This window comes from Bufo bufo, chromosome 8, assembly GCF_905171765.1.
Source record: "Bufo bufo chromosome 8, aBufBuf1.1, whole genome shotgun sequence".
Taxonomy (NCBI): domain Eukaryota; kingdom Metazoa; phylum Chordata; class Amphibia; order Anura; family Bufonidae; genus Bufo; species Bufo bufo.
Genome location: NC_053396.1, coordinates 199,382,597 through 199,405,765, shown reverse-complemented (window position 1 = coordinate 199,405,765; position 23,169 = coordinate 199,382,597). Strand labels below are relative to the sequence as shown.

Genomic DNA, 23,169 nt, shown 5'->3' with positions numbered 1-23,169 from the left:
TCTGTCTTCTAAATGTGACATTACCGTATTCATGTCTCCTGCCACTATCTTAATATTAACTGTGTCTTTGATTAGCAATTCATTTAATTCTGAAAAAAATTCTGTATTACTATCATTTGGACCATATATGTTATATATGCTCCATGTATCCGATGGCGAACTCATACATATATGTATTAGACTACCCTCTTTTACATCAATACACTGAACTGTCATGTGTGACAATCTCTTGTGGATTAGGATCATAGAGCCGCCTTTCTTCCCTATTGCTGGGGCTCCAACTACTCTGCCTACCCATAGTCTCTGCATACGATTATAGTCTTCCTCTTGAAGGTGCGTCTCCTGCAATATTGCAATATCTGCCTTTAACCTCTTTAAATGCCGTAACACCATTAACCTTTTCTGTGGGGACTTCAGTCCCTTTACGTTCCATGTTATAAATTTAGGCATATTAGTAACTAGCTAGGATTACTTATCTCCCTATTCTCTTTAGTGTCTACTTTTTCTCCGTTTTCATATGTAGCATGTGCATGTGTTCCCCAAACATTCAACAAACAAAATAACATTAACTTTTTCAACTTTTGCTTTTCTCCATGCTGTGCACCTCTGACTTCTCTTCTTCCCAGCATGAGACTACTCTCCCTCCTATGGACTCGCTGGCTTACTCCCCTCCTTCCCTCCTGCATTCTAAATGGTCTATTGATGACCCAGCGATATATGATTCACATAAAACTAGTTATCCTCCTACTATTCCATATCACTGTCCCCTCTTTTGGGCTACACAAATTATATGGCAAATTTTATATAACATTTTTCTCCCCTTCATAATACCAGTTCCCCACTAGCATATATCACTTTTTACAGACTTCACCGCTATCCTCCGCTGTTGTGACAGTCCTGCGTTTTCCTTATCACGGCTCTCTCAACTGCTGTGTCTCCTCCGCTCTGCGCTGACCAGGCTCCCGCGCTCACGCCTTCTTCTTGTAAGTCGCCATCTTTCATTGCTGATCTGGCATCTTGCGGTGTATGAAAGGTATGATACGATCCATCTGGGGAATAGATTCTTAGTATTGCGGGGAATAATAAGGCAAATTTGGTCTGGGCATGATAAAGTTCCGAGCATACAGCTGAGAATTCTTTTCTCTTTTTGGCCACCGATACCGAATAATCTTCAAAGATCATCACTTTGTGGCCCCTTATTTCCAATGGCCCCTTGCGGCTTTTGTACGCTCTGATAATCGCCGCTTTGTTTGAGAAGTCCAGGTATCTGGTAATCACTTGTCTTGGGCGGTTGTGCAATGCTGGATGCTCTTGACTCTCTCGTCCTCTTCTTGCTGGTAATGGCGGTCCGATCCTGTGCGCTCTTTCCACCTTACATTTCATCATAATATTGAGCGCCTCCGGTAATTCTTTTTCACAAATCGTGAATAGATCCTGCGCCGTTAATGATTCTGGCACTCCGACCAACCTCAGGTTATTTCGCCGAGAGTGATTTTCCAGATCCTCCACCTTTTCATTCAATCTTTTGTTGTCTGTCCACAGCTCGGCATTTGCATTGCGTAGCCGGCTGTGTTTATCTTCAAGTTTGGAGACTCTGTCCTCCACTTCATTCAGTCGCTGACCATGTCCCGCTATTTCATTTTGTATATGGGAAAGCGACTCCGCCACTGTACTGGACAGCGATTCTTGGAGATCAGGCAGTATTCTAGCCGCTACTTCCAGGGCTAGTCGTTTATAGTCGACTCCTGTTGAGTCATTAGATGCCTCTCCATCTTCCGGGAAAAACACCGGCTTTTGAGACGTCTTCTCCTGCTGTTCTCTCATGGGGGCGGGATCCGCCATCTTAGTATGTGCGGTTGTCGCGCTGCTTGACTTTTGCTTGTTGTTCTGTCTCGTTCTATTCCCCATGTGTTCTATATAGCGGTCCATACGCTCAGTCGCTCTTGAGGGTGATAATAAAATTTTGTTTTAGGAGAGTTTTTGGCTGCTGGGTCTATTAAATTCACAGTACTTGCAGGTTCATGGGAGAGAGCTCTAATCAGCGTGTCCTCTCATGCTGGCGCCGGAACCGGAAGTCGCTCAGAATTTTTTTTTTTTAACCAAAAGGTGTGCTTTTGGTGGGTTTTGAATTAATGGTGGTCTGTGCATGACACTATTATGGGGGATCTATGGATGACGCACTGTCATGTGGGGGATCTGTGGATGGCACTGTTATGGGGGACCTGTGGATGGCACTGTTATGGGGGATCTGTGGATGGCACTGTTATGGGGGATCTGTGGATGGCGCTGTTATGGGGGATCTGTGGATGGCGCTGTTATGGGGGATCTGTGGATGGCACTGGTATGGGGGATCTGTGGATGGCACTGGTATGGGGGATCTGTGGATGGCACTGGTATGGGGGATCTGTGGATGGCACTGTTATGGGGGATCTGTGGATGGTACTGCTATGGGGTGGGAGATCTGTGGATGGCATTGTTATGGGGTGGGGGGGATCTGTGGATGGCATTGTTATGGGGTGGGGGATCTGTGGATGGAACTGTTATGGGGTGGGGGGATCTGTGGATGGAACTGTTATGGGGGGGGATCTGTGGATGACACTGCTATATGTCATCCACAGATCCTCCTCCTAACAGTGTACCCCAAAATACACCGGCCCTCTGCTCGCCGAATTATTTATAAACATGAATCCTTATCCTGTTAAGTTGAACTAACGCTGCCCTCTCCCATGTTCCCATGTCCCCCCTGTATCCCCACAGCACTTACGAACACGCTTCCATAGCAGGCAGAGCGGACGGCACCAGTAACGTCACTCACTGACGTCGAGCGCCTTCTCCACCTGCTTCATTCATAAAGTGGGCGGAGCAGGCGCTCTACGTCAGTGAGTGGCGTTACTGGTGCCGTCCCCTCTGCCTGCTATGGAAGCGTGTTAGTAAGTGCTGTGGGGATACAGGGGGGACATGGGAACATGGGAGAGCGCAGCGTTAGTTAAACTTAATAACAGGATAAGGAATCATGTAAGAGTAAGAGTACAGTGACTGCATCGGGCCCCGCCCCTAGTTACGGACTCCAGCCCCTCCTCTCTCCCAGTTCATACATCGCAGTCTGCGATGAAAAATGGAAGCATTCGCCCCATAAGACGCAGGGGCATTTTCCCCCCACTTTTGGGGGGGGAAGTGCGTCTTATGGGGCGAAAAATACGGTAAAAGCTGTGAATTTTTTTTCCCCACAATACTCTTGTACATCGCCTTATTATCTTTTGGGAGACACCTATGTCATTTCCCATCAAAAAATTACTTGCTGGTTAAATAAAAGTAACTTTAAGTCAAAATTTGCCAGGGGTATGAATAATTATGGGCAGCACTGTATCTATCTATCTATCTATCTATCTATCTATCTAATATCTATCTGTTGATCCATCCTCCATCCATCCACACACCCAACCAACCATCAACAATCCACCCATTCATCTTTTCCAACTATCCATTCATACATCCAATTAAGCAAAATCCAACCAACTAACTTCTACCCATCCATCAATCCATTTATCTCCCATCCAATGATCTATCCATCCATCCAACCAACTGTCCTCCAATTCATTCATTCATTCATTCATATCATGCATCCATTTACCTTTTGGCGGCATTCAGACAAGGTCCTGGCTTGCCCTAACTCCTCTGCCTCGATGAACGGAGGGTGAGGCTGGGCGCGCCGATTTAGTTTGTTCTGTAGTGGAAACAAGAAAACAGAATTTAGGGTCAATGAAATACAATGATGCATGGAAGGGGGAGGGGTACATGGTTAAAAGAGCCCCTTTGCCTTTGAAGGAGTTAGCTTTACTCAGGAAAAGTCAATATCTTTACCACCCCTTCATTTAAAGATAGGGCAGAGCATGCCTGAATCACTCTGCCTGATCATAGTGAGACTGTGTGGCCATACAGTTACAGCTGCACAGTCCTCTCTATCCTCTCTCTGCTCTCATCTCTATCATCAGTGCAGGAGGAATCAGGAGGGTTCAGCAAAGACAGTGGTAAAACCTAAAGTGTATGGGTCCCTAGGAGGTTTAGGTCACAGGAGGGGGTGATATGACCCTGGAACAGGTGGTGGTGACAAGTAGGGGGCTGTGTGACTTTTTTCTAGGTGATCTATCTGGTATTTTGTATGTGTTAGGGTTAGAGTTAGGATTGTTCTGGTGGTGGGCATGGATGCTAGGGGTAGTTTAGGTGCAGGACCGGATTCACCTAGGAACCCATACATTCTAGGCTCAACCCAAAACAACGCTGGAGCTGACACAGGTAAGTGACCACTGGACCCAGATATGTAGCATTAAGAGGACTCGTCATGGAGTTTCCTCCATTATGTGTGTATGCTCATGAGTCCTCGCTATGTCTTCTGGTCCTGGACTCCACAGGGTTTAGTATGGACATATAAATGAGTGATCTGCAGTCAGTAGGAGCAGAACTATTCATGTATTACTGCACTTGATAGGACCTGGAGGTGACACGTTACCTTGGTTTTCCACTGTCCTCCACTGGGAAGCTTACTAGACAACCAGAGGTTCTTACATTAAAGGGGTATTCCCATCTCGGGCACTGGGGACACGCACCTATACTTAGAATAGAGATTGCATGTATGGCCGCCCTCCATATATTCCTATGGGAGCATCGAAAACAGTGGAGCACCACGCTGGGCTATTTTCAGAAGTCCTATTGAAATGAATGGGAAGTGCACCGCACGAGCCCGACTACTACTCCATTCACGTCTATTAGGCTAAAGGAAATAGCCCACCTTTGGGATTCGTACCTATAGCGAAATGCCCCCAATGTCCGAGATGGAAATACCCCTTTAACACCTTCTTTGCAAAAGTCTACAATGGATACTGCCTTTCAATACCCTAGACCACCAGGTATACTGACATTAGGAAAGGTCATCAATTTCCGACCTCTGGGGGTCCAACTTCCTTACCGATCAGCTGTTTAAAAAAGTCGCTGCCACATTGATCGGTCACATGGAGCAGCACAGTCCTATCAAGTGAATAGATCTGGGCTGCAATACCAAGCACAACCAACTGTGTAATAGATGGCGCTGTGCTGGGTGAGAGGAGGAAACAGCCTCCTGAAGCAACTGATCTGCAGGGTGTCAGGTGTCGGACCCCCAGTGTTCAGATATTGATGACCTATCCAGAGGATTGGCCGTCAATATCAAATTATATATTTTTTTTACTCACATATTCCCACAGGACTTTATAGACATTTTCATCACATTTTGTCCCCCAGTGGAGCTGGCAATCAAAGTTCCCTATCAGGACACGATAGGGAGAACACGGGGGAACATACAAACTCCATGCAGACGTTGTCCATGGTCAGATTTGCACCCAGGGCCCCAGCGCTGCGAGGCACCAGCGCTAACCTCTGCTAGCACCGGGCTCCTGGCTTTGTCTGCAACCAGAGAATCTCTAGTTGTCATAAAACTAAAACTCCCAGCATGCTCCTACGGTTGGAGAGGACCGCAGGTAATAATCCAGAATAATCCTAATCAATCAGTAAATGAAATCCAGTTACAAGGAATCTGTCCAAAAAAAATGAGCAAAACCCACTATTTGCTCCTATACAAGCCCCAGAGCATTATGGGTAACATCAGGCTCCAAGAGCGATGACATCACGGTTAGAACTCTAATAAATGGGCAATGACTGTTACCATGGTAACCAGGTGACAGACGGTGGAGAAAAACTGAACTGTGGAAATCAAGCAAACAGACTTCATATTTTCTTATCATTTTACCCTTTTTGACTCCTCTGGCAGACTTACAATTTGCGGATGGTAAATTTGGGAGAAATAGGCCCCCGAACAGAGCAGGACCGCCGGTTTAGCCCCGCCCATTTTAGCCCAGCGCAGCCTGAATATGCAGGGACTGTCTCTGCAAGTTCAGGACTGCGGGTCACTATGCTCTGGGTGCAGGGAGAGGGGTCTGGGGGCAAATACAACATCTGGAAATCGTATTCCTGTCCCTGGACACACAGTTCTGTGGACCATCTACAATCCTCCTCAGTTCTCTCCTCGCTCTACATTACAATACAGGACTGTATTAATCTCTGGAAATCTCAGCAGTAATAATATAATAATCCTAATACCAGGAAATAAAACCTACTTACAAGAAATCTCTCCATATGACGTCAGCAAAAAACAACAGCAAAGTCTCCAAATTCCACTCTCCTTCTCTCCTATACAACCCTCAGAGCATTCTGGGCGACACCCGGCTTTATATAGCAGCGATGACATCACAGTAGTGTTTATGACATCATGGAACAGGGTTTCCATGGTAACCAGGTGCTTTTCTGGGTGGGGCCTAATAACACCTGCCAGATTCTTATATGTTATTACCTTCTGGAACCACACACATGAATATCTAATAAAATAGTGACGCTTTATTGAGGTGGAAACGACAATAGCGTTCAGTAAAGAGCCAGGGGCGTGATCAGGAACACATGACACAGGCTCGCTGTATGATCGGTTATTGGCCACAGTCAGGCATCGTTATCACTTCCCAGGGCTAGCACAACAAGTACCAGCAATCCCAGCCAGCCATATTTGAAGTATCTGTGTATATGGAATGTCGTCACTGCAGCCAGGTAGATGACATCGTGGCTGTGTAAGCCGTGCACCGGGGTGGGCTCCCCAGGATACAGCGAAGTCAAGAAGGAGGAAAGCGACTCCAACACCAGTTTTACGAAAACCGTATTTTACTTAACCGTGTTAATGAATGTGACCATGAATAAATTTACATACACCCAGCCAGGAGGCTGAGACCCTTGTGCTGTACAGTGCGGCGCCCTCCGGTGGATGCTGGAGGTAAGAGCGGTAATTTACAGCCACGCCTTACCTGTTATTATCCTAGAATCAGGAACAATTATTTGGTGCGTGATGCGGACTAGCCTGCGGTACAGCACAACGGCTTACAATCTTTTTGATTCCTTGCTATAATAATTCCCTTCCCCAACAACCGGTCAAATAGCACATGCCTTAGTATTTCTCCTGAATAAACACCAGCCTGGCTTGAATTAGTTGTGAAGCTTCTCAGCTCGCACTTTAAATGTCAAGTCCTTGTTAAAGGGGTTGTCCGGGTTCATATCTGAACCCAGACATACCCATATTTTCTCCCAGGCAGCCCCCCTGATGTTAGCATCGGAGCATGTCATGCTCCCATGCGTTCCCTTGCCCTAATAAATAAATGCAATAAAATACAAAACATACAGGGTAAGGCTACTTTCTGTGGCACTAGAATCCGGCCACCTGATCCAGCAGAAAATGCAAGGAATCGGCCAGGCACAAACGGCAGCGTCCAGAGGTCTGTGTCCCGCTGATTCTCTGCATTTTTGCCAGATTGTGGCCGGATCTCTGACGAACCTTATTATAGTTAATGGGGCTGGCGGGCATTCTGTCTGCATCCAGCAGTGGCGGATCCAGTGAATTCCGGCAGGCTGCTCTAGAGAACAGCAGATGTGAATCAATAACGCAGATCTCCACCACTTCGGGAAGAACCTAAGACCACCGAAGACCCCAAATACCCCGCCAGAACATGTCGACCTCACGAAAGCCCAGGGTCCGGCCACCTGGCCTGCAGTCGGCTCCCTGGGCTGCCCAGAAGACATTGGAATGACCGATGATCCAGACGGCTGGACGTGGAGCCCCTGTAAAATTGAGCATAAACATCTCTATAACTTGAAACAATTTTTTTTTTAAACAATATAAAACACGAGAATTTACTTACCGGCAAGAGGTCTGGCTGGACATAGCTCGCAAAACAACTTGAGCGCCACCGACCAATTCGAGTAACGTCATCTCCAGAAAGGCCCACCCTGGCCGCCTCACCGATACAGAACGAATGTGTTCCGAAATCTCGAGGTTCAAAACCGACGGCTGAGAGACAGCGATTGAGAATAGCAGTGAATTGAAACCTTGTGAGAGGAGGGCAGTCTTGGTGAACCAAAAAAACTACTTCCGCCTGGGTGCAAGGCCCTGTAGTCCATCACTAATCAAACTGGGCAAGAGGGACCTGAAATCAGGTGGAGCGGGATGCACACTACCTTGCCAAACATGTCTGTTTTGGAGAGTCGAATGCTGACTTTTACTGCCTCGTTACCGGTCGATACATCATTGAAGAGAAGGCCTCCTGGCTTATGGCGCGAAGGAGGTAGTAGCTTGCCAATGCGGAGGGCACTGAAAAAAGCGAGGCTGAAGCTGAAAGATAAAAGGGGAATGGAAGGACACGACGAAAAGGAACTGGTACGAAATCGGCCACCAACATTCCGAGCGGACGCCTTCTTTTCACTAACCCCGCAACGCCTGCGTAATCAAAAAGTGTTTCGTGATGTCGCACCATCCAAGAAGACAAAAATTAAAGGCAACCCCAGACATACGCCGTTGAGCAACCTTCGCTGAGACCCCTAAAGCCCGCAAGCGCAATAATAGCTCTGCCATAATTTCTAGTCTTGCGTCATCGTGACTCACATTCCGAGTCCCAGCATCTTCTAGCCGTTCATCTCAGGCCTTACTGTGTGCTCTCCAAGTTGCTGGGATAACTGAAGAAGAGATCAATGACAGTAACTGCTGTCCACCAGCTCCCGGAAGGAGGGCCCGAAACTCCTGCCAATGACAACGAGAAAGAGCATCAGCAATAAGATTAGAGGATCCGGGAACATGGCGGGATCTGAAGAAGATGTTAAATACGAGACATCGTAACACTAAATGCCGCAAAAGGCCGAGGACCAGTAAGGACGAAGAAGACAGACTATTAATGCAATGCACAACGCTCAAATTATCCGTCCAGAAGCATATATGATGATTAGCAAACTGATGTCCCCAGACTTCCACCGCCACTATAATAGGAAAAAGTTCTAATAGCGTTAAATTCCTGCAAAGACCAGACGATGACCAAGACTCCGGCCACCGAGATGCTCACCAGGAGTTACTGAAAACGCCACTGGAACCCCAGTCATCTGTGAACAAGAAAAGCTCAGAATTGGTCGACATGGCAGACAACAATCACGTGTGACTGTTGTAGGATGATTAAAAATTCCCGCCATACATGTAATTCGGCCTTCATCGATTTTGTCACACAGATATGGTGGCGTGGAGACTTAACGCCTCGTGTAGCAAGCGACAGATGATGAGAAAAAACCCTGCCCATCGGCATAACCCTGCAGGCAAAAACCAATAAACCCATAAGGGAACGCATTTGATGCAGAGTAACCTTCGTTGCTAAAAGAAAACCTTCGATCATTTCTAACAACTTCGACAATTTGTCCACTGGCAGACGAAAAAACATGGCCACCATATAAATCTCAATACCCAGGAAAGAGAGGCAAGTTAAGGAACCCTCCGTCTTATCAGGGAACACTGGAACGCTGAAGTTGGAGGAAAGTATTCAGGAGGAAGCGACAGGCGTCACCTGAATACGGGGCAACAAATAAAAAAACTTCCAAATAGTGAATAAATGATCGGGAACTGTTTTCATAACGAACAACCCACTCAAGGAAAGTACTAAACATTTCAAAATAATGGCAGGATATGGAGCAACCCATGGGGAGGCAAGTATCGTAGAAATAAAGGCCGTCGACATAGCAACCCAACAAATAATAACAGTCTAGGTGAACCGGAAGGAGACGAAAAGCAGACTCAATATGTGATTTTTGCCAAAAGGGCCCCACGACCCGCCTTTCTGACCTGGGCAACTGCCTTATCAAAGGAAACATAGGACACCGAGGCATTCTCCGCTGGGATGGCATCGTTAACCGAGGTCCCTTTCAAATGGGAGAGATGATGAATCAAAAGGAACTTACCTGGTTCCTTCTTCGGAACTACACCGAGGGGACTACACCCGCAGTCCCATATCACCCTCCCTACCTGGTCAGTTGCTCTCCAAACCTGACAGACTCCATGGATGGAAGGCTTATGACTGTTACTGAAAAGAAAGGGGACTATACTGGTAACTCATTTTTTATTTTTTTTGAAATGTCAGAAATCTTTATTTGTAAAGTTTGCTTTGTTTGTTCATTATTGTCACTTTAACAGATCAAAATAAACACATGATATAAAAAATGTCCCTTTTTTATTTAGTTACATAATAATTCTGCACGCACAGATATTCGCCTAAGAAAACCAAAATCTGACTTTCACTTTCTTAAATATTAAGGCTTGATGTTTATTAACATTTTGGATTGACCAACAGCAAGTTGTTCAGGACGCTCGATAGTGGCATCTCCTTTATCTGTGGTTTTAGAGAAAGCATTGACACTAGATATGAGCGAATTTCTCAAAAATTCGATTCGGCCGATCTGCCGAATAAAAATAAATACATTTGGTTTGACCCAAATTTATTGGCAGCAAATCACTTTATAAAACGTCTATTTCTTGGCTGCATAGAGCCTTTATAGTAGTGTATAATAACACTGTGCCTGTCTGCTGTGGTAGTGAAACAATACTGTGTCAGTATGACATGTAGATGACAGGCGTCACTCTTAGAATCACTGCACACTTCACTTATTTGGGCAGTCACGGGGCCAAAACTGACCAAATAACTCAAGTGTGAACTCAGCTTTACAAGTCAATGTAAGCATCAAGAAGAAGCGCACTCCTTGTACACCGTCGGCAGCTGATTCCACATAGATGTCTACAGAATCTGTTCTATTAAAAGCTTGTACAAATAGAGCCCCCCAACAGAGTGTAGAGGGTGTCAGCAGTAAGTTTTTGTTGACGTCACTGATTATTTTGCCCTTTGTCTGTTCCGTCAGAATAATAACCCCCAAAAAACTGATCCTGTCTGTGGAGCATCCACCTTCACTCGGTCGGCATTTGGTCAGTAATCCATCAGTATTGCTAATGCCCAAAAAAACAGCAGTTGTATTCAAAACAGAGATGATATGTGAATGGAATATTTGCTTGTCTTCTGTGTTTTGTACCCACTCCTGCTTTTGGCTACCAAATCATTAGCCAATTCTGATGCAAAATAGGGACCATGTCATGTAGGCCTTACAGCTGTTACAGGATCCTTTGTGCATCCCTTGAGATGGTAGAATATATAAATATCCAATGCACTCTTCAATTTGTGCAAAATTCCGGTTCTTTTATTCAGTCAGATGACTGAATAAAAGAACCAGATTTTTCCACAAATTGAAGAGTGCTGTGGATATTTATATATTCTACCATCTCAAGGGACCCGTAGCCTGGATCTCCTTCTGCTGGCACCATCCTGGACCACTATACCTGGTACCTGAATTTTTGATTTGATTTACCCCATAGCGGGTGTGTAGTACTGCTTACTATATTTTTTTATTTAGCAGCATCAGGAGGCCACAGACTGGCAAAATGACAGAGTGTGGAGGTGGTGGCAGCAGCATCGGGAGAAGGCCACAGTGTGGCACAATGATAGTGTGGAGGTGGCAGCAGCAGCATGAGGAGACTACAGAGTGGCACAGTGACTGAGTGTGGAGGAGGCAGCAGCATCAGGAGGAGGCCACAGGGTGGCACAATGACAGTGGGGAGGTGGCAGCAGCATCAAAAGGAGGCCACAGTGTGGCACAATGATAGTGTGGAGGTGGCAGCAGCATCAGGAGGCCACATGGTGGCACAATGACAGAGTGTGGAGGTGGCAGGAGCAGCAGCGACAGGAGGAGGCCACAGGGTGGCACAATGACAGCGTGGAGGTGGCAGCAGCAGCATCAGGAGGCCACAGAGTGGCAAGGTGACATAGTGTTGAGGTAGCAGCAGCATCAGGAGACCACAGAGTGGCAAGGTGACATAGTGTGGAGGTGGCAGCAGCATCAGGAGACCACAGCGTGGCAAGGTGACATAGTGTGGAGGTGGTAGCAACATCAGGAGGCCACAGAGTGGCACAATGACAGAGCGTGGAGGTGGCAGCAGCATCAGGAGGAGGCCACAGGGTGGCACAATGAAAGTGGGGAGGTGGTATCAGGAGGCCACAGAGTGGAACAATGACAGAGTCTGGAGGTGGTAGAAGCAATAACATTTGGAGGAGGCCACAGAGTGGCACAATGACAGAGTGTGCAGGTGGCAGAAGCAGCATCAGCATCAGGAGACCACAGAATGGCAAGGTGACATAGTGTGGAGGTGGCAGCAGCATCAGGAGACCACAGAGTAGCAAGGTAACATAGTGTGGACGTGGCAGAAACATCAGGAGACCACAGATTGGCAAGGTGACATAGTGTGGAGGTGGCAGCAGCATCAGGAGGCCACATGGTGGCACAATGACAGAGTGTGGAGGTGGCAGAAGCAGCAGCGACAGGAGGAGGCCACAGGGTGGCACAATGACAGAGTGAAGGTGGCAGCAGCAGCATCAGGAGGAGACCACGGAGTGGCACAATGACAGCGTGGAGGTGGCAGCAGCAGCATCAGGAGGCCACAGAGTGGCAAGGTGACATAGTTTTGAGGTAGCAGCAGCATCAGGAGACCACAGAGTGGCAAGGTGACATAGTGTGGAGGTGGTAGCAGCATCAGGAGACAACAGAGTGGCAAGGTGACATAGTGTGGAGGTGGCAGCAGCATCAGGAGACCACAGAGTAGCAAGGTGACATAGTGTGGACGTGGCAGCAGCATCAGGAGACCACAGAGTAGCAAGGTGACATAGTGTGGACGTGGCAGCAGCATCAGGAGACCACAGAGTGGCAAGGTGACATAGTGTAGAGGTGGCAGCAGCATCAGTAGACCACAAAGTGGCAAGGTGACATAATGTGGAGGTGGCACCAGCATCAGGAGGCCACAGAGTGACACAATGACAGAGTGTGGAGATGGCAGATGCAGCAGCATCAGGAGGAGGCCACAGGGTGGCACAATTACATTGGGGAGGTGGTATCAGGAGGCCACAGAGTGGAACAATGACAGAGTCTGGAGGTGGTAGAAGCAGCAACATTAGGAGGAGGCCACAGAGTGGCACAATGACAGAGTGTGCATGTGGCAGAAGCAGCAACATTAGGAGGAGGCCACAGAGTGGCACAATGACAGAGTGTGCATGTGGCAGAAGCAGCATCAGCATCAGGAGACCACGGAATGGCAAGGTGATATAGTGTGGAGATGGCAGCAGCATTAGGAGACCAGAGAGTTACCCGGTGATAGAGTGGGGAGGTGGGTGGCAATACCAGTACCAGCTAAAGATGGTGGGTGAAAGAAGGAGCACTTGGCATCAGATGTGTGGCATCAGGTGGGTGGCAGCATCAGAATAGTGGCTGAGGCAGGTAGCCAGAAGAAACCGGTCTCTTTTGTCAAAGTGTTGGTGTGGTACCATGGATGATCTAGTCTGATGCATCAGGCATTGGTGGGTGGAAATCCTGGCTGATCCACGCATGATTCATCTTGACAAAGGTTAGTCTCTTTACATTTTGGGTGGACAGATGAGTTCTTCTTGGGGTAACTATGGCCCCACTGCACTAAATACCTGCTCTGATGCCACACTACTGGCCGGGCAGGACAGCTTCTACAGGGCAAACTCTGCCAGTTACAGCCACAAATCCAGTTTGGCTGCCCAGTATTCCAGCGGATCTTAAATGTGGGGTGACAGGGTGCTGTCCAAGTATGCCACCACCTGCTGGTTTAGGTCCTGCTTCAGGTCTTGCTGCTGCTGGCAAGCAGTTTCTTCACTAGGCGGGTGTAGAAAGCTGCTCATCAGCGGCTCTAGACTCAAGTTGCTGCTGATGGAGCAGGAAGTGCTCCTACCCCCACCCCCACCCTGCCACAGCAGCCATGGCATTGGAACGTAAGTGCAGAGGACGCCCCTGGTCAGACCTGCAAGAGGATGGACGATGGCGCAGATAGGCAGCAGCCAACTGACTACATAGGATGTCTCTATAGTAGTTCAGTTTATCCTCCCTCTCAGCGGGTAAAAAAGGCCCCCAGTAGCGAGGGTTCAACCTGGTCTAGAGCCATAACCATGAATCTGGCAATTTGTGCAAGTGACTCGGAGGGACTCCCTGCCTCCATCTCTACTGCATACTGCCACGGTGTGTCTGGGTCCTCTACCTTATCTTCCTCATCGCCCTATAGCTCCTCTGGCTGCTCCTGCTCCTCCTCTCCTGTCACCTGTGTAGAAAAACCACCCATTTTGCTACACATTGTTTGTGCTCCAATGTCCTCCTCCAGTTCAGCCCCCACAGGGCCCATGTGGCTGTGAGATCTAGGCGCCACGTCTCTGTCCCCTGACCAGCCAGATTAACCAGCATCTGTTCCAGGACATGAAGCAGTGGAATAACATTGTTCATCCAGTAGTCTGGCGACTGAAAATAATGTGGCCTCCTCAAAGGGCCTGAGCAAATGGTAGGTGTCACTCATGAGCTGGCACTGGCTGACATCGAAGTTACACAGGGGAGTACTCCTGTCCGCTTGGATCATCAAGAAATCGTTTATGGCCTTTCTCTGTTCGTATAGTCGGTCCAACATATGGACGGTGGAATTCCAACAGGTGGAAACGTTGCATGTCAGCCTATGTTGGAGGATGCCATTCTGCTGCTGCAGCTCAAGGAGGGTGTGCTTTGCGGTGTACGAGTAGATGAAGTGCATGCAAAGTTTCCTGGCAATTTTTAGGATGTCTTGCAGATAGGTGGTAGACTTGAGGAACCGCTTGACAACCAGATTAAACACGTGTGCCATGCAGGGCTCATGGCTCAGCCCTCCTTGACGCAGCGCCAACACCATGTTCTTCCCATTGTCGGTCACCATGGTTCCGATTTTGAGTTGTCGCAGAGAAAGCCAGGATTCAATTTCTTGATGAAGGACACGGAGCAGTTCCTCCCGTGTGTAATTCATTTCGCCCAGGCAAATGAGGTGCAGAACAGCGTGACACCGCCGTGCCCTGCACATGTGGTATGCTGGAGGGGCACTGTGAATTGTCCCTGCAGTGGAGGCTGAGGACACAGTGGAGGATGAGGACACAGTGGAGGATGAGAAGGCAGAGGCGGACATTGTCACAGGACCAACGGCTTGAGAACTTGGAGGCGGAAGCGACTTCACCTGGCAAAGTCGCTGGTTTGACTGAGCAGGAACAACATTCACCAAGTGGGCCGTAAAGGACATGTATTGTCCCTGACCGCAGTTACATCTCCACGCGTCGGTGCTGCCGTTCCTTTTGGCAGACACTGACAGGCTCAAGGACTGGCCCACCTTCTGTTTTACATATGTGTGCAGGGCTAGTACTGCCTTTTTGACAAAGAAATGACGGCTTGGGACTCTCCACCTTGGCTCGGCACAAGCCATCAGTTCTCTCAAAGGTGCAGAGTCCACCACTTGGAAAAGGACGGACTGCAGCACCAGCAACTTGGCCAGGAGCACATTCAGCTTCTGCGTCGTTGGACGAGTGCACGCATTTTGTTGTCTCTTGGCAATCACTTTGGTGATTGATTGCTGACGGAATGACTGAGGAGGAGTAGGAGGAGGAGCATCAAGACCAGCAGATGATGGGAAGGACAGACAGCTCCCTTCGGCTGAGGTGGTGGAGCCTTAACTGCCTGAAATCGGGTGAGTGCCACTGGGTGATGCAGTGGTTGCTGCGGCAGGCTGGACCATCACAGCGGAGCCACAGTTCTCCCAGGCCACTTTATGGTGCCACACTGCTGGGTAGGTGATTTTACCCTAAACACTCCGCACTGACTGACTGATACCGCCGCTGCTTCCGTGAACCCCTGCACCACCACTTTCCGGGCAGGTATGCTCCTGCGAAGCGGGTTATCTACCCCTGGCACGTTTGGCTCCCGACCTCCCACTGCTGCCACCCTGCTGACTCCCAGCCAATCTAGCGACTTGCTGGCTTCGACGCTGCCTCATGGGCAAGCTGCCACCCTCTTCCCCAAATAATGATGACGAAGCCTCTAATTCACCCAGCTCCCAAGTGCGATCAGCTACATCATTATCATCGAGTACTGTCTGCACGTCACTTATGTCCTCCTCAATGGTCTCTGGGTGAGGAGCCTGACTGCTTGCAATACCAGCTCCAACGCCACTCTCCTCAACACTACTTTCCCGCCTACCGGAGGAAGCGGCGGATGTCTCCTCCACATCTTGGCTGGCTAGTAGTTGCTGACTGTCCTCTAGTAGCTTGTCCTTACTGTATAGTGGAGCTGAGCCTGCAGCATATAATACTTCTCTGGCTGAGGGAAAAGAAAAGGACAGAGGCAGGTTGAGGACGGGTGAGGACCCTGTGCCTGCTTCCGGGCCATGCCAACTAAGGGTTGTGTCTGACGAACCCACTGACTCTTGGCTGGGGGTGTCTGATGTTACTTGGGACGTAGTGGATGACCGAGTCAACAATTCAAGAACCGCTGGGTTGCTGGTCAAGACACGACCGCTAGATGACACTGGTAGCTCAGGCTTCTCGCTGCGACTCCTGCTGCCACGCCCGCTTACTCTGCTGCGACCTGCGCCTGCGGCAGAAACATTTAGGCCTCTGCCACTCCCATATGCAGGGCCTGGCACTTCTCTGTCTGACATACTGTTAGATCAAATACATAAATAAAAAGGAAATTAAAACTCCCCAAAAAAGTCTGTAATTTTCTCACTTTACCACACAACGGCTAATAAGCCCTTTTTTTCCACTAATACACGCCAAAAAGGGCTTTAGAACATATAACTGCATATAAGTACATATAACAGCAAATAGGCCCTTACTTTTTTCCACTTATGCACTCCACAAAAGGCTTTTTTAACATATAACTGCACTGCTGAATGGCAAATAATATATATTTTTTTTACCACTAATACACGCCAAAAAGGGCTTTAGAACATATAACTGCACCGCTGAACGGCAAATAGGCCTTCACTTTTTTCCACTTATACACTCCACAAAAGGCTTTAGAACATATAACTGCACTGCTGAACGGCAAATATTATATTTTTTTGCCACTAATACACGCAAAAAAGGGCTTTAGAACATATAACTGCACCGCTGAACGGCAAATATATATTTTTTTGCTACTTATACACACCAAAATGGGCTGTAATTTTCTCACTTCACCACACAACGGCAAATACTTTTTTTTGTGCCGCTAATTAATGCAAAAAAGTGCTTTAGAACATATAACTGCACCGCTGAGCGGCAAATATTATATATTTTATTGCCACAAATACATGCCAAAAAGGGCTTTAGAACATATAACTGCACCGCTGAAAGGCAAATAGGCCCATATTTTTTTCTACTTATACACACCACAAAAGGCTTTAGAATATATAACTGCACAGCTGAACGGCAAATACATTTTTCTTTTGCGACTAATACATGCCAAAAAGGGCTGTAATTTTCTCACTTCACCACACAATGGCTAATAAGCCCTTTTCCCCACTAATACAAGCCCAAAAATGCTTTAGAACATATAAGTGCACCGCACAAGGGCAAATAAGATATATAAATATTTTCTTGTAATAAACCCTGTTAATGGCTGCATCAAACAGCACTTGCCCCCCAATAACAAGAACGGTTTGCTGGAATTACAGAGCTGTATAATGGCATTTTGGATCCGCAGTCAGTGCAGCAAGGTGTACTAGGAGTGTTCCTATTACCCAGGCTGTAAACTTCCCTACTGAACCCTGTTCTGCTTTAATACTGTGGAATGATTCCTCCCTATCTCTTCCCTAAACTTCTATACAGCAAAATAAAAGTTTTTAAAGTCTTTTCTACCACTGTCCCTAGCGTCTGCTGACGTCTCTCCCTGCACTAAGTACACTGGAAAATGGCTGAATCCAAGATGGCTGAGGTTATTTATAGGGCTGTGTCATCACAGGGCTGGCTGGCTGCTGATTGGCTGCATGCATTGCATTGTGGGTGATCCCTCATTCCCAGAGTTTCTTGCTCCATGTCCTAACAGCAGCAGCCATTTTAGAAAGAAATGTGATTCATTACCGCGAAGCGTGAGGAAATTCGGATTCGGTGCGAATCAAATTTTTCCTGAAATTCGGATCAAATTTCACTTCTTCAACTTCGATTCGCTCATCTCTAATTGACACATTTGGTCAAAGAGACTACATCTTTCCTTTTGGACACGTCACATTTTTCAAATGTAATAAAGGAATTACGAATAGTCCCAAAGGACAGCTGGCTAGTAACAATTGATGTGGTGAGTCTCTATACCTCCAAAGACCATGATGGAGGTATGGAGGCTGTATTTACCCTATTACAAACTAGTGACTACACCGGTGTACAACAGGAGTTTTTGATGAAAATGTGGCAGATAGTATTGTTTGAGAACAATTTTTTTGTGTGTGGATGTATCTTACTTGCAGAAATAGGGGACTGCCATGGGCTCGAACGGGGCCCATTCCTACGCAAATATAGTTATGTCATCATTTGAAGAAACTCATGTCTACAATAATACACACTTCAGGGCACATTCATTGCTATGGAATAGATTTTCTGATGACATTTTCTGCATATGGACGAGGCCACTAGAGTCCCCGCGAACCTTCTTTGAACCACTAAATATGGCTTGTACTGGTTTGAAATTCACCATAACTTATGACCAACTGTCTGTGAGCTTCAGGAACTGAGGGTAGAAGAAATGATGTATAGATTTATACAAAGAGGATATCCATCACAGGTCCTATTAACGGCTAAGACGGATTCCTTGCAGACAATACAAACACAGAAAAAATCTGATAACCCGCATATAGCCTTTATCGACATATTTCACCCTCTTAACACACGCTTTGAGCAGATTGTTTACAGACATTGGCCCCTTCCAGGTAAATCTAATCCAAAAATAGAAGAATTTAAGAATACCTCTTTAATCTGCAATAAGCGTAATCCCAGTTATCGTGACCAGCTAGTCCATGCCGATATTGGGAGCATGAAACTGGTCTCATGGCAAAGCACATTGAGTGGTCAGAGGAATGGAACATTACGGGGCTTGTACTGGGCCCAATGTTCCCATATCATTGAGGGAGGGTTCTTTTACCGCGCTCAGACAGGGAGAGCCTTCAAAGTGAGAGGATGTTTTACCTGTAACTCCACAAATGTCATATACCTTATTAAATGTCCCTGTGATCTGTTATACATTGGGGAAACAATACAATCAGTTTGGGACCGCATCTGCAAACATAAGTCGACCGCCCCGAACAGAAAACCTTTTCTTAGCTTATATAAAGACAGGCACTCTACATCTAGGACCAATCAGAGAAGGTGTGACACAAAGTACATGCTTTAATACATACTGTAATATAAAATAAAATAAATGAGCCCCATACAATAATGTAAAAAAATTTAAAATGTAAAACAAATATAACAATATGAATAAAAGAATATTGCAGTTGCGATGTTTGGTGGCTGCATGCGCAACAAACACTACGAATAATAAAGGCAGGTATTAGCGCCCATACAGTCATCCGACATCACCGCTGCAAGGATATTTAAGAATTGCGGCTCACATCCTAAAAAAGTTATGCTGCTTCCTTTGGAGTAGTATTATCCTCTTTTGGTGGAAAGTCACTTTAGATAATGGTTATACTCAATCTATGTTGTGACTACTATAGTTGATAAAAAAAACACCTATTGGAAGGCAGTCACATTAATCGATGATGTCATTTATCGGTAATATGCAGTATCGCAGTATTGTCTCTTTAATTAGAACATCTCTTTAAATATAGTTTGTAAGTTTTGCGTTCCATTAAATAAGCTGAGTATATTTAGACATATGTTACCTCTCTGAATGTTACCTCTCTAAATATTTTTATCGCCCTGAGCTTGGTGCTTGCGCTCCACGTGATCACTCCGCCGATGTATTTCCGTCCCACGTGTCCTTGTATGCTGAACTCTGAATAGACTCCTGGTCGGATAAAGTGTGAGGTAAATCTCCTATGGAAGCGCTACCCGAAGAGTAATCAAATACTGTCAATAGATGTCATGACAAAGGGGTTGCAGGTACAGTCTGAAAAACCTGGTTCTGGAACAGGTGAAAAGACGGAGAAGCGGCGGTGATATGAAAAACCATCTGCTGCGAAGAGAGGCTTATTGGATACATACACTAAGTACATTACAATCCAGGGGACTTAATAGAGGATATGAGATTACACAGTTGACGTAAAGTGATATTTTATTTTGTTATATACTTCTTTTCAGGCAGCTTCCTCCAGGTAACATACTCTGGATATATGGATCCATTACAAGTTTGCGGTATCCTTCCTTGATGTGATAATATACTAAGGATTGTTCAGAGACAGAACTCACATTCTCTTCCTATGTTTGGGCCTGATTCCATGTGTTCTTCCTACAAACTTGGTTCTATCAGGTTTGTGTCTTGTTAACAGCGCTCCGTTTGGGCGTTTGATGTCACTTCACGTGGCTTTTGTAACTGTGATTATAGACTGTGTATCACATTTCTGTAGTAGATGATGAAGGCTGGACGGGCCGAAATGCGTCCTCTCGATGTATACCTTTAACCTGAAAAGAGCATAACAATTGGGATCTCAGCGCCTGCCGGGATTTCATACTAATACCTCATCGCTACGCATTTCAGCAATATCGTTCTGTAATTCACCTGTATTAAAAACACCAAGAACAATTTACAGTTTTCTCACATTACACTGTGTGCACAATTATTAGGCAAGTTGTATAAAAAGAGCAGAACAATTGAGAAACTCAGCGCGTGCCAGGATTTCGTTATATATTGGATTACCGGAGACTTCTCCTTACCGCAGCGATGCGCGCCAGAATCGTGTGCTGTCCAGATCTACCTGCATTCCAGGTATTATTACTGCGCTGAAAACACATGTTAGCGCAGGGCAAAGTTTTCTTGAATATAATATATCTTGAGTGAATGGTGGCTCGGCTGACAAGAGGGAATGAGAGGAAAATGTCCCCTTCATGTCACCACCATACAGCACTCTGACAAGCCTGAGCGACCCAGACAGATCAGAATAACAGATTGTAAAGGCTGACATAAAGGTACAGATTTTAATCATTAAATTTAAATGTATAAGTCCATCTATCAAACCTACCATCTGTCCTTCCATACAACCCAACCATCTATTCATCCACCCATTCTACCAATCAACCATCCAATCATACATCCATTTACCTTTTTCCTAGAATGGCAGTATTCAGATGATGTCCTGACTTTCCTTGGTTCCTCTGCCTCAGATGACGGGGTGAATACGGTTGCTCCGAAGTAGTTTGGTCTGTGGTGGAGAAAGGAAAGCAGAATTTAGGGCCAGTGAAATAGAGGGACTTATGCAAGAGAAGGGGGGGGGGACTATAATTTAAGATTTGGCATCTATCTAATAATTCTGTTTATCCATCCTTCTATCCTTCTCTCATTTATGAATCCAAACATTCATTCATCCTCTCATCAATACATCCACCCAACCAACCAACCTTCGATCCATCCACCTATTAATCTTTCCATTCAAATATCCATCAATCCATCCTACCATCCACCCTTCCATCCATACATCCAGCCAAGCAAATATTAACTATCCATCCATCTATCATCCATCAATTATTTTATTTACCATCCAACCAGCCATCCATCCTCCATTTCACCCATCCAATCATGCATCCATTTACCTTGTTCCTAGAACGGCAGCATTTGGTTGTTGTCTCGCCTCTTCCTGGCTCCTCTGCCTCAGAGGACACAGGGTGAACACGGTTGTGCCGCAGCAGTAGTTTGATCTGTGGTGTAGAGAGGAAAACAGAATTTAGGGGAAGTGAAATACAGAGACTTATGCAAGGGATAGGCTACATGGTTAAAACAGCCCCCATGACTATGTAGGGGCAAGCATCACAGACTCTCAGAGCTCCTCTTAAAGGCCATAAAACAGCCATCTTTGCCTATCTAGGAGCTTCACTGAGGAAAACTCTGCATCTGCACAGACTCCCTGAGACCCTCCCATTAAAGACTGGATAGAGCACTGCAGTACATGTCCATAGCTCAATATACTGGTAAGAACTCATTACCAGCATTTACTGGGAGCTATAAAATGCCGATAATTACCACCAAAATAATTTAGACAAGAACCGACAACCTTAAAAAAAATCATTGACACACAGATTTTTTTTCACGGACAGTTGCCTAGTTGCCTATTTGTATGGACTGTCTAGAAATTTCTGGACAGTTGGCAACCCTGATCCCTTCTCTGTCCTTATCTGTATAATGAGTACAGGAAGGATTCATCTACCCTCCTACCAATCCCCCATTCATCCAACCAACCCTATATTCATCAATTTGTCTATCCACTCATCAGCCTTGATATCAAAATATCCATGCATAAATCCATCCATACAACCAATCAAGCAGAAACCAATCATCCATCCGTCCATATATCCGTTTATCTATCATCTGATGATCCAACCAGCCAATCATCCATCCATTTACCTTGTTCCAAAAACAGCAGCCTTCAGATAATGTCCCGGCTCTCCTTGACTCCTCTCCTTGTGTGTCAGAGGACACAAGGTAAATACGGGCACGCCGAGGTAGTTTGTTCTGTGGTGGAAAACAGAATTTAGTGTCAGTGAAATACAGGGACATATGAAAGGGTGGCTACATCTATCTATCTATTATCTATCTATCCACCTATAAATCTATCTAATATCTATCTGTTGATCCGTGCTCCATCCCTCCATTCATCCACACACCCAACCAACCATTGATCCATCCGCCCATCAATCTTCCCATCCAACTATCCATCCGTACATGCAACCAAGCAAAATCCAACCAACCAACATTTACCCATCCATCAATCCATTTTTCTGCCATCCAATGATCTATCCATCCATCCAACCAACCGTCCTCCAATTCATTCATTCATATAATACATCCATTTACCTTTTGGCGGCATTGAAACGAGGTCCTAGCTTGCCCTAACTCCTCAGTCTCGATGAACGGAGGTTGAAACTGCGTGCGCCAATTTAGGGTCAATGAAATACAATGATGCATGCAAGGGAAGGGGGAGGGGTACATGGTTTTAAAGAGCTACTTTGCATATGTAGGAGTTAGCTTTACTCAGGAAAAGTCAATATCTTCACCGCTTCATTTAAAGATAGGGCAGGGCATGCCTGAATCATAGTGAGAACTGTGTGGCCATACAGTTACAGCTGCACAGTCCTCTCTATCTCCTCTCTGCTCTCATCTCTATCTTCAGTGCAGGAGGAATCAGGAGGGTTCCCTGAAAGATGTTCTCACGCTTGG

The 23,169-nt window shown here is 46.3% G+C and overlaps 1 long non-coding RNA gene across 2 annotated transcripts in view; it reads right to left on the bottom strand.

Annotated features, from left to right (window-relative positions):
* Window positions 1–22,831, bottom strand: part of LOC120977852 — a 37,833-nt gene extending 15,002 nt beyond the window's left edge. The window contains exons 1-3 of one of the 2 annotated variants that reach the window (XR_005773978.1): window positions 22,807–22,831; window positions 22,357–22,464; window positions 21,549–21,653 (exon numbers count right to left, since the gene is read on the bottom strand). This is a non-coding gene — a long non-coding RNA (uncharacterized LOC120977852). Of the gene's footprint in view, window positions 1–21,548; window positions 21,654–22,356; window positions 22,465–22,806 lie in introns of those variants that run through there. The other variant, XR_005773977.1, reaches the window with a different exon arrangement.
* Between the last annotated feature and the right edge of the window lie 338 nt (window positions 22,832–23,169).